A 13,690-nucleotide genomic window follows, 5' to 3' on the forward strand; every position below is an offset into this window, starting at 1 on the left:
CAGTAGGTCTTCCTCCAAACTGATTATTTTGTACCATTTGGATAATAGCAGGTTTAAGCTCAAATGAATTAGCAGCAACATCAGGATTTTGAATCGTCAAGTGAAGTTCATTTGCTGTCGGATTAGCATAATCTTTTAAAAGTTTTTGTCGATTTTCATTTATTTGACTATTTAAATTATTCGCCATTTCGTTTAAGTTTTTAACTTCTTTTTGTTGTTTTCAAAATTCTCTAATAGTACGTTCTAATTCTAAATCGTAAGATATTAAACCTTCAGATTCTAAACCTTCAAATTCAATATTTCACATAAGCAAATATAATAAGCAAAGAAAAATTTTCTAAAAATGATTCTGAAATAAAAATATATTTTCTTTTTGGATTTTTGAATTTTTTTAATTTTTTAAAATTTAAAATTTTTTTATATATAATTATCTCTAAATTTCCTAATATTTATTTAATTTACCATTACCTTCCCCGGCAACGGCGCCAAAAACTTGATCCCAATGTAAAATATAGTTGTGTAAAATTTATATAGTTGACTCCGCTACGTAACGATACCAAAAGCTTGATGCAATATTTTATGAATTAGTAATTTAAGCAATTAATGTTGGGATTCTACGCAAGTATACATATCGTTATCAAGTAATAAATGACTTTCTATTTAAGCCCCAAATATCGATCCCACGGGGAAGGTTTAAATTTGAAATGATAAATTTACTAGGGTATTCACAGAAAGTCAAAACAAAATTACTGTCACTAATTTCAAATGTTGAGATATTATTAGAACTAAATTATTTAACTAACAAAACTGAAATACAGAGTTTAAAGGGTAACTACTAAGCTATTAAACTATGTTTATGTGATGAAGATTTCTTATGTGAAAAACATCTTTTTCACTACAATGAAATTTTGGTAAAATGAAATGAGATAAATGGTTTTAATATGTATTATACCAAATAAGAGCAGTTTTAATACTCTACCCTGATACAGTGTTATAGAAAATCATTGGCTAATCCCAGGTTTAGTCCCTAAATCCGTGGCTAGGTTATGAGGATACTAGCTCCCACTCTAGAGCTCCCACTTTCATTCACCTGAAGGCTAACTCTCACTTTAGTTTTTAAACACTCCAATTGAATTGGGGATTTTAGTATATCACCCTAAAGATTCTCCAATTCTACACCCAATAAAGTATATTTTCCTATTTATTTGCACTTAATTCTATGAACGAAGTTCTCCTTCATGGAATCAAATGTGATCCTCACTCTGTTGTAGAACACATACTCACTCTATTTCCCGGATGATATGTTTCACAACAAGTTTTAATAATTTAATTAGTCAGATCAAAAAGTAAATTAAGTTCGGAGTTCAAATCATCACAACTCATCACAAATTATCTACATTTAAAACCGTAGAAAGAAAAATCAATCCTTCACAAAACCATTTCTTCAAAGTAGGGAGAAGGATAACTTCATGAGAAAGATACAACAAAACACAAATTTCATATATAGAAGAAAGTTCATACAACACCAATAAAATAAGCGAGACTTATCTGAAACTCTTTCTCAAAGCAAATCCCTTGTAGCCTCTTCTAGGAAATGTAGGAAGAAAAAATCTCTTACTTTTCTCCTTCGCCAACACCCTTTGAGAAAAGTCCACACTTAATCTCACCACAAAACTCTAAATTATAAGAATAATGGAATCTAAATGATTGTAGAATGAAAAATGAAAGAATGTATGATGCTTGGAAGGTTGAATTGGGACGATGAGATTTCAAGAAGATTCACTTTTTTGATAAATTTTAGCCCCAAATAAAGCCTAGAGTTGATTCTCCAATAGATGCCTCCAAAAACTCTTCAAAAAGCGTCCAAATTCATCGAATCTTCTAGAAACAAGAGCTGAACTGAGATTGGTACCGTCAGCGCCACTGTTCCACAATTTAATTTGCTGCTCATTGTCAAACGACGCCATCGGCGTTGAACAAATTTCAACTTCTTCATTTTTTCTCCAAATTTCATCATTTTTGCTTCAAGTCCTAAAATTCAAAAACCTATAAAGATGAAGCTGATACAGGCATATTATTAGAGGAAGAATATGCCAGCCCCCCTTCCCTCCTGTTGTAATCCCACATGCTGATGAGGAATATGCTCAGCCTCCCTCCCCTCCTGTTGTAATCCCGCATGCTGATGAGGAATCTTCCCAGCCCCCCTCCCCTCCTGTTGGAATCCCGCATGCTGATGAGGAATCTGCCCAGCCCCCCTCCCCTCTTGTTGGAATCCTGCATGTTGATGAGGAATCTGCCCAACCTCACTCCCTCCTCCCCCCATCAAACATCTCTTGTTGAACAAGGCATTGTTGAGGAAAGAGATTTACATGAAAAAGTCTCAATTGTTAGAATGCCTACTCAAGTCACAAAGTTGATTTCCAGCTTATTGCATAAGGTTAAGGGCCAACTCAGTCGTAGGAAAAAGGTTGTGAGCTCCCCTTTCACTTCTTTTGACTATAAATGAAGAAAAACAATAATGGACACTAATGAGCAACCTCAGCTTGATGAACCAATGACTGATGAAGAGACAACCACATCCCTAGAACAAATAAATGTACAAATTTTAGATATTGTAGAACAACTACTTGATACTACTGCCACCTCAGAACAACCAATTGTTGATAATTCATTAACCTCAGAAGAGCCTAATATAAATATTTCATCACCAACAACGCAAACAGCCTTGCAGATAGTGGTATTTGTACCTCCAGTACATGCATGGTTACCAGTTGCAGTGGACGTACCTGAATCAGTGGTATTTCTAATATACTTCGTAATACTTTCTTATATGTTGTGTAGTACATTAGATATTTCAACAGCTTTGTTTATGTGTAGTCCTCAATGACGAAGTCGCACATTGATTTTCCTGGGCGAGCACTAATATCTGAGGAAATGCAAACAGTAATTGATCAGTGCTTATCACAATACTCTGTAAAGTGAGTAAATCTTCAACCTGTCGTTGCATTACAAGTTTATTAAAGTAAAGTGATACAGATATTATGCATACTTTTCAGGAATGAATTTATTATCAACCTTAAAGACTTTTTAATAGATCGAGGTATGATGGATGACGTACTGTGCAATGGATGGATTGACAATGATCAAATGGATGTCTTAGCACTCATTCTGAGTAGGAGGAGAACTCAAAGTCCAACCTCGTTCCGACGATACCTATACATTTCATCTTTATACTATGTATATAAATAAAATAATGGACGTCATAAGATTTTTTTATAGTCAATGAAAATATTAAAGTGTGTCAATTCATGCATGATTATCGGAAAATGCAGGGTGGTGACAACTTAAGGTTTTTGGGCCACATCACGAAGGAAGCAGTGAAAAATGCTGGGATCATCTTGTTTCTCATTGTGGAAAAAAGCTTTGGGTATTTTTGATTGTTGACTTAAGAGATAAGAAATTGAGAATATATGATTCATTACCCAACAAAATGCATAAGGTCGTATGCAAACGCGTTGTAACTTTATGCCACATAATATATCAGTCCCATTCTGATTTTCCCAGGAAATAAAAAGTGTGCCATCAACCTTTATAGATATCAATGTTTGCAGCGGATGCTAGACTATGTTTCGGTACAAGGAAACCAGGAACATGGGGGCTGACAATGGCTAAGGGGGTACCAACTCAAAGTAACAGCATTGACTGCGACATGTTTTTCTATAAGTACATCGAAAAACTTGTTCAGGCCAACCCAATTTATTGGAGTAAGGAGCTGCGCTGATAGAAAGAAATGCCAAGATTTTGGGCAGAGTTAGCATATAAACTTTGCATTTGGTTCTCCTCTGTTAAATAAGATTGAACTGATGTATTATTTTCATTGTATTAGATAGATTGTCAATCAAAAATTAATATTAACTATTGTCTTTGTGGTTGTATTCAAATGAAACATTAATCTCCATCTGGTTTGGTTGTATTCTATTTTAGAGTCACATTTTATTAGAATATTCCATCGGTTATATCTTCATTTTATTATGGTGGCATTTTATGAAGTATTTGAATTAATGGGATATATGTTGTATTGTGGTTTTATCTCTGCAGTATTTCAGTTGTATTCTAAAATATTGTTCAACGACTGCGGTATTATTAGAATATGCCGCCAAAGATTTCAATCAAACTGGCAGAAGGTTTTATTGTTCAACGACCAAGGTTTTATTAGAAACCCGCTATAAATCCTGAATAAAATGACAATAATAGCATAGAAGTAAAGTAAAACAATAAGAAATCCTTAATAGCTCTAGAATAAAATGATATTAATACTTTATAAGTAATGAAAGGTTAAGGAATACTCATTAGTAACAGTCATTTAGAATATTCATTACTAAATGTCAGGCAAGAGATATACACAGATTTTATTTCAAAATAATATTACAATTTTATTATTTCAAGAAATATACACAGATTTTAACAACATCGAGTTCCCGAAGTATTTGATTTATTGGAAGGGATGTTGCACTGTGGTTGTATCTCAGCAGTATTGCAGTTTTATTATAATATATTGGTCAATGACCACGATTTTTTTAGAATATGTGGTTGTACTTCTGTATTTTCATGGTCGTGTTTAGGTTGTATTCTAATATATTGTTATTCCACGAGTACTGATTTGATTGGAATAAGTCGCCAAAAATTCCAATCAAACCAGACGGAGGGGCAAAAATTTTATCAAGGTTTTATTCACAGCGGTTTTACTTTGGTATTTTTACGGTCGTGTTTAGGTTGTATTCTAATATATTATCGTTCCACGAGTGCTAGTTTTATTGGAGTATGCCACCAAAGATTCCAATCAAACTAGGCGGAGGAGCAGACATTTTATCAAGGTTTTATCCGCAGCGGTTGAACTTTGGTATTTTTACGGTCGTGTTTAGGTTGTATTCTAATATATTATTGTTCCATGAGTGCTGATTTTATTGGAATATGCCGCCAGAGATTCCAATCAAACTAGGCGGAGGGGCATAAATTTTATCAAGGTTTAATCTGCAACGGTTGTACTTCTGTATTTTTATGGTCGCGTTTATGTTGTATTTTAATATATTATTGTTCCATGAGTGCTAGTTTTATTGGAATAAGCCACCAGAGATTCCAATTAAACCAGGCGGAGGGGCAGAAATTTTATCAAGGTTTTATCTGCAGTGGTTGTACTTCGGTATTCTTACGGTCGTGTTTGTTTTCTAATATATTATTGTTCCACGAGCGTTGATTTTATTAGAATATGTTGCTAGAGATTCCAGTCGAACCAGGTCGAGTGATAGAAATTTTATCAAGGTTTTATCCGCAGCGGTTGCCCTTCGGTATTTTTACGGATGTGTTTAAGTTGTATTTTAATATATTATTCTTCCTCGAGCGCTGGTTTTATTGGAATATGCCACAAGAGATTCCAATCAAACCAGGCCGAGGGACAGAAATTTTATCAAGGTTTTATCTACAGCAGTTGTAATTCAGTATTTTTACAGTCATGTTTAGGTTGTATTCTAATATATTATTGTTCTATGAGCGCTAATTTTATTGGAATATGCCACCACAAATTCCAATCAAACCAGGAGGATGGGCAGAAATTTTATCAAGTTTTTATCTGCAGTGGTTGTACTTTGGTGTTTTTACCATCGTGTTTAGGTTGTATTATAATATATTATTATTCCATGAGCGCTGATTTTATTGGAATATGCCCTCACAGATTCCAATCAAACCAGGCTGAGCAACAAAAATTTTGTCAAGGTTTTATCCGTAGTGGTTGTACTACGGTATTTTTACGTGACAATAATAAACTCATAATAAAACGACAATATTACAATAGATCTATACAATAATAAACCTATAATAACTCCTGAATAAAACGACAATAATACAAAAGTCTATTATAGTTTAAACAACAATAATACGACAATAATAACTCATTAATAAATAGTTTGTTGCAGTTTAAACATTAAATACAATGATAAACCCGTATTATGGCAATACGTTCTATATATTATTATCTATGTCCATTAATAAGCTCGTAAAAGTCTCTATGTGTTGTGTTTCAAAAAATTCTAGTTCATTGATATTAGTAATAAGTAAATGTCAGGAAAGAAGTATACTTCAAAATAATGGGAATCGTAAAGAAAAAATTTCAGCAACATCGAGTTCTCAACCTGACTAAAGTGATCCACCATTGAAAAAAATTTGGCTCACATTGCAGAATGCTATCATTACTTGAACCAATATCTTTCTTCTTTCATGTATACAATATTACATGTTAGTGAGTAATATTTCAGTGAACTAAAGCAGCACTTAAGATTATATGTAACATTTACTTTTGATTATCTTTTTTTTCCAGTAGCCTTTTAACCTTGAATTAGATATTCCTTTTGGGTGCATTTTCGTGGGATCATTCACATTTCGCTCTCTATTGAATTAGATATTCCTTTTGGGTGCATCTTCGTGGGATCATTCACATTTCGCTCTCTATTCGGTGTCTTCTTCTTCTTTGATTTTGAATTTTCCTGAGGTTCTCGTCCACTTAGTATGGCTTCGACATCGATTGTTAGTATATTAAATGCCTTCAACACAAGCTTCTCAGCAAGTTCATGACCTTGCGTTCTGGTGCCGATATGGTATGCAAATTTATGAATGTGATTGAGATGGATGAGTCCACTTGCAGAATTTGACAACATTTCTGACCCCTTATGATGTGCATAACCATAACTGTTATATATGTCCCTTTTAACATTAATAGACCACCAAAGTAATATATATTTATCAAGGATTTTTATTACATTTTTATGATGAAGAACCCTTAGAGCGTGAGCACATAATAAGTCCATCATTTCAAATTTTTTACAACTACAAGTAATATCTTCAAAGAGGTCAAAGGATTAGGACTTTTCAACTGAGATCGGACAAAGAGGTGTGAAAGGGGATTGGTTTAAATTTGGAACATTTTGTTATAAGGAGGAAGAACTACGGGATGTCATGGATCCAGAGGAGAACCCTGGTGACCTCCCAAGCTAACCTAATGTTTGGCTTTAGTTTTGAGGAGAAATATTTTAAGTGTTTCATCCTGCAAATTTTATTAGTTAGGGCTTTCATTTGTGTGAAATGATCACACAAATAGCCTGGAAGATATGAGGGTTTAGGTCGTGATGAACAACAACCTCGTGATCCTAAGATGAGTTAAGGCTTATATTGTATAGCAGAGCTATACAAAGGCCTAAATATAAGGTGAGGGTTTATGTTGCATAAGCAAACAACCTCAAAATCCTATGACTTGTTGTTTAATTCTAAGGAAAGAATATGTTGTTGCAGATTGTTTTTGTAGAATGCTGCCCACAGGAAAGCTCCAAGCTTCTCGTCGTGGCACGAGTTTAAGTTTTCTAGTGTGTCAGGTTATGATGTCTAATCAGATGGCCCTATGGTTATGGTCATTAAAATATTATGGGGCATATTAAAGTTGATTAGAGCGACACCGGTTAGGATACTACGGTTCCCTCGTTCTGGCACCACTATTTTCTATCGGGTTCACTTAGTCCAAATGAATTTACCAAACTCAACTTAATGAATTCCATACTTTCATTTAGAGCATGGGAAATTTTGTTAGCAACCGTAGGTTACCTCCTCCGAGGGATTCCAGATCATCCAATAGAGACGTCTTGATTTAGTTGCATATTTTGTGATGTTTGTGATTAAATTTTTTGTGATTAAATTTGAGTTGTATTATATTTTGAATGTTGTGGAGGTGATTTTTATCATGGTTGATTTTAGTTCAGGTTTTGGTGTTTTCATACAGGGTGACATCGTTGTTTAACATGCAAGCTCAAGACAAGAAGTACAGGAAGGTAAATGCATTAATGTAAAAGCGTACCTGGTGAGTTTTCTCATTCCACCACCTGAAAGGTTAGTACTTGCAAAGCATGTATAGTGTTGCAAGAAAGTTTAAGTTGTAAGACTAGATGAAGGTTTAGCTACCAAACCCCAAGTTATGACTTTGTTGAATCTCAGAAGATCCTAGTGGATAATTTTAGAACAAAATATGAGAAGTCCAATTTGCCCTTCAGAATATCCAATAGATTTCAAAATGTTCAAAGCGTGACCCTGGATCATTTTGAATATCTCTTGAAATATTCCGAGCTCATTTTGATCTTGTCATAATATTACGATAAGGCTAGAGTGTGACTACCCCGTTGCTCAATGAAATTGAACAATTTAATTATCCTGAAGATAGGGTACTCGATCAATCAATTGACATTTCATTTAAAATTTATGTGAGTGAGTGCCCTTAAGGCGTGTTTGAGTCATTTAAGATTGTGGTGCCTAGAGTTAAAATTAGGCTTGTAGTGCTTAAAAGATGTTAATCACCAATCATATCATTTTCTAAATCCAACCAATTGAGTTTAGAAATTGAGCCTAGGCCACTACTAAGCCTTTAACAATCATAGTGAATGAAACAGTGGTTTTCAAAGTTTTTCTTTAAGTGTCATATATTCTTATTAATGATCAGATCATCCTCAACTTTGGGCCTAAGAAGAGTAAATTATCATATTCCTGGCTTAAGCCCATCACTTAAGAATCATTTGATCTTTAATTGACTTCCAAGTCATGAAGATTAGGACAATTATGCTTTTAGTTGATGTTGTGCAAGGGGGTTGAATGGGTTTCTACCTTTTAACCCCGTTGTATTTCAATCATCCAAACATGCTTATTAAGATGAAAATTACCCATTTTCCCTTTGATAATTCTAATTTTTTTTATTAAGGCATCAAAGTATTAAAATTACCATTTAGCCCTTGGGGCACTTCACCTCATAACTCTTTAAACACAACTCAAATGATTTTGAGGGTTTAAAGTGTTATCCATGAGGTAATTATGATGTTAGAGGAGAGCATGTGGACCTCTCAAGATTTGATTTAATTTAAATAGTTATTTATATTTAGGAAATAGGATTTTCAAAGGTTAATTTATTTAATTATCTAAAATAAAATTTATATCTATGGAAAAATTATTAGAGGTTTCCAAGGCCAAAGAAACACTTAGGCAAAATTTCATGGTTTTTTTAATCAAATTTCTATTTTTATTATTTAATTTTTAGATCAATTTTCATGATTTATTTAAATGAGAAATAGTGTTTTAATTATAAAAATTATTTTTATTTTTTTTTATTAAACTCCTCTAAGTTCAGAAAATTCAGATAATCAAATTTTATATTTTTGTGTTTTTTAATTTATTTATTATAATTATTTTAGTGAGAAAATATGAAAAAATAATTTTTAAGCTTTTAAAATTTATTTTTAACTTAGGAAAAATATCGTATTGAGTCCCAAAAATTATATTTTTAACTTAGAAAAATTAGGAAAAATATTTTATCGAGTCCAAAATGATCAGAAAACAATTAGGCGCACTTTCAAATTTTTTAATATTTTTTGGAATTTTTAGTTATTCTTAACTATTTTAAATCCAAAATATGGCTCAAAAATCAAGTATTTTTTCAAAAATAATTTTTATTTTTCCTAAGAGCCTTTGATCAAAAGAAACTCAAAAAACCAATTTTCACAATTTTTCTAAGTGTACTTATTTTATTATAATTATTTTTGTACAAAAATTATTTTTGTACAAAAATACAATTAATTATTTTTGTACAAAAATACAATATTTCTTAGAAAACCCACCTTAGTGCTTAAACCAAGCCAAATAATTTTCAAATTTGTATAGTGGGTAGTTATTATTTTTATGAACAATGTGTAGTTGATTTTGTTAATTTTTTATATGTATCTGATTTACACAAATTAATACAAGGTATTCACATTTAACTAAGTATAGAAATTCACAAAATGATTCAGAGCATCACAATATTTTTTTTAGACTTCTCTAACCACAGGAACCCTACTAAAATTATTCTCATAATTTTTCAAGTGACATTTTGATTTATATAATTAAAATAAGCTAAAATGGTCACCTTAGCTTGAAAATTAGCATTAGAAGCATAGAGATGCCCTCTGACCTTGAAAAAATCAGAAGACATAGGCTCTATCATGAGGAACAAATCCTCAAAATTTCAAGCCATTGTGAAATGTTTTAAGCCATGGAGAATTAAAATACCACAGAGGGTATTTAATTAATTAAAAATCATATGTTTGAAACATAATTTTTTATTTTTAGTCCACATTATTCACCTCTGTTCATTGAGCAAGGGGGTATTTTTATTTTTTTATAATATTTTTAGAGAAAGATATGGATTTTTTAAGTTTAGGCATTTAAAATAATTTAAAAATCCCTATTTTTCTACTTATACGCGATGCGCTGACTGGATCCTAGGCGGCTCCGAAAGAACACGCGGTGCTCTGTAATTTGACGTCACCATCCCCCTCAGCTGCCACACAGAACACGCTTTATGCACCAAGGGCTCGTCTGTCTTGATCTATACCATCCACTGGATACACGCGTGTACACGCGTGATCGAACAACTCTTCGTTATCGTCCCCAAGTGACCTAACTCGTGAGTCGTTCACACTAAAACCTTAAGATCTTTGCCTTGACTCAATCAAATCGCATGGGGTTTGTTTCTAAACCTTCATTTGCTCAAGACAAATACATCTATACTATGGGTTTGTTTCTAAACCTTCATCTGCTCAAGACAAATACATCTATACTATTTATACAATATGAAATACAGTAAATACATATGGAGGGTCGAAACAAGCTCGGTTTACGGTTAGAGTTCAATGCATTTGTCTGAGAGGGGAGGCCTCAATCAGATGGTTGTGGTAGCTTCGATTGGTCCCAATGAACCTTCGGATGAAGTCCCAAGCCTAGGAAAATGGTCTAGGTATGATTTTGACCAAGCTCAATTTTAAGTGTTGATTGAAGTCTATACTAGAGGCTGTTTTTGATGGGGAATCAACTCCTCTTACTCTAGGGATAATGTGTGCACAATTAATTTGAGTTTTGTGGATTATAGAGAGATGTCATGTTTTGAGCTGAAAGTTTTAGCTCAAAATTGGGCATCCACAGTGGGGATCAATGGGGGAAAATGATGGCAATGAGCTTAGGAGTTCTTGGAGAGTGTCTGAGAGCAATTGGACAAAGTTTCCCCAAGGATTTTTAGCACTCTTCTTTTCTTGGCCATGTAGGGGCTGATTAAATAGAGGAGCTTAGGGGGGAGTTTAGGGCTAATTGATGGGTGTAAAATGGTGCTTCGGTAGAGGGCTGAGGAGCTCTCAAGAGCCATTGGGATGTGGTGGCCTCTATGGTTGAAAATGGTTTGATTTGGCCTTGGAGCTCTTGGTTTTGGAGTTTTCCAGTCATTAGGCCAGCCAGAAAAAGCCATGGGAGGTGGCTAGAGAGTCAGGTGATCCAGGGGGAGGTTTAATTATAATTTACTCCCAATGGTAATTGATGATGGGGGAGATATTTGGTTAAGGCCCAAAAATGGGCTAAGATCCCTTAATTTAGGGACCCATTGGTCCATATCTCACCATGGATGATCCAATGGAGTTTAGCCTGGTCAATAAGGTGTGCTTAGTGGTAGTGGGGATCTTAATTTGGTGGCTTTAGGATGGCTAAGTCATTTTTGGGCATGGGTCCAATTTGGGTTCAAATGGCTAAGAGTTGGGTTTGGGTTAGGCTAGCCAAGTCTTTGAATCCAATTGATTGGAAATGGCTAAGAGTTGGGTTTGGGTTAGGATAGCCAAGTCTTTGAATCCAATTGATTGGTCAACATTGTGTAGATGATTGTAATGAAGATTTTTGGTGAAGGATTGAAATGATTTTGAGTTCAATTGGAAGCTCAATTTGAAGGATTTTGCGATTTTGGTAAATTTGGGTATGTTGGGCTAGACTTGGGTCTAGGTTGGGCTAAGGTTGGGTGAGGTTCAAATTTATTGTTTAAAATGGTCTATAGGAATGTAATGACGAGTTTTCAACATAAATTGGGTGCCAATTTTGGGGTTAAGGCATTCAATTTGGTGAAATTTTGGGACATAGCCAATTTGGGGCAAATTTAAAGATTAAATTTGGGGATTTTTGGATTTAGGTTGAAATTAAATAAAATTTAGAATTCACCAAGGCCAATTTAAGGTCATTTTTGGTGTTTAGGAGTGTTATAAAAGATTTAGGATTCAAATTGGGGCAAATTAAGTAGGCTATGGGGTTCAATTTGGTGGGATTAAGTCATAGGGCCAAAATTGGGGGTTTGACTTAGTTCAAAATTGAGCTTAAATCATGGGCCAATTAGGATTGGATTTGATTTAGACTGGTCATATGAAAGGTTAATTTGAGTTTAGGATTGAAATTGGGGGAAATTGAAACCAAATTGATGGACATTTGAGGTGAATTTGGGGAAATTGGGTCTTTAAAGACAATTTTGGGGTTTTGGTCAAAATGGTCAAATTGGCCAAATTGGGTTCATATGGAGGGTCCAATTTGTTTTTGGAGACATTTGAAGTAATTTTGGAGTTTTGGGAAAGTTTGGGGTGCCAAGGGTATTTTTGTAATTTTGGTAATTTTGGGGTATTTTGGTAATTTTGGAATTTTTGGGTAGATTTAGGTAAATTGGGTATTTTGAAATGGTTTGAAAAAATTTTTGAACAAATTTGAGTATTTTGCCCAAATTTAAGATTTTAAGGGCATTTAGGTAATTTGGGTGGATTTATGGACAAAAAGCCAAGTTGGGTATTTTCTGTAGAATTGGGAAGCCAACCACCATATGTGAACTATGGACCAATAGAATCCCCATTTGGGTCCTCTATGTACTGGTATTAGCTAAACTCTAGGAGGTTTAGGGGACCATCTACATGAGTCTCCCAAATGATCAAGGGATGAAAGTCAACAAGTTGGGTTCAGGGTTATGAGTGAGTGAGTGAAAGTGAGTGAAGGTGAGTGCAAGTGAGTGAACCAGCTCCAGATTACATCCAATGTCAACCCTAAGGTCAAGCAGTCCTATGAGAACTCTCTTGAGCTCTCCTATAGCCTCTATAGTAGCCCCACCTATTAAGTGCTAGAGGTTAGGACCAACATATGAAACTTCAAGTTGAGCAAAAAAGAGTTTAGAATTTCTAATTGTGATGGTTCCTTTCTAATTTTCTAGGAATAGACAACAGGAAAATCCTATGGCTAGACCCTAGGCTACTAAAGAGGTAAAAACTAAACCTCAACCAAAAGTGAGGTCAACATGCACGTCCATCTTTCCTTAAAAGCTCCCCTAACACCAACGTCACATTATTTCCACCAAGATACCATGGATATGTGAAGTATTTTACACTATATATATATATATATATATAATTTTCTTATTCTTTATGTATAAAAGGGAAGTCAAGACAAACTAAGAGAAAGGCTCAAGACTAGAAGAAACTCTGCATCTTTTCGATATACGCACACTCTCTCTCTCTCTCTCTCTCTCTCTCTCTCTCTCTCTCTCTCGGAAACATTATAATTCAAGAAGCTTCTACCAAGCCATTTTCGGTTGGGTTATAGAAGGTTCAAGCTCAATAGGAGTAATCAAAGACTCTCTCTCAAGCATCACATCCATCCCTGTTTTCCATCTTCCTTCTAAAAATGAGGTTTTCACCGAGTTGGATGTACTTACGAATATGTTTGAAGAGAATTAAATATACACACACAAAAATATATATATATATATATATAGATGTATGTATATATATAG

Source organism: Phalaenopsis equestris, unplaced genomic scaffold (assembly GCF_001263595.1).
Source record: "Phalaenopsis equestris unplaced genomic scaffold, ASM126359v1 Scaffold000118, whole genome shotgun sequence".
NCBI lineage: Eukaryota > Viridiplantae > Streptophyta > Magnoliopsida > Asparagales > Orchidaceae > Phalaenopsis > Phalaenopsis equestris.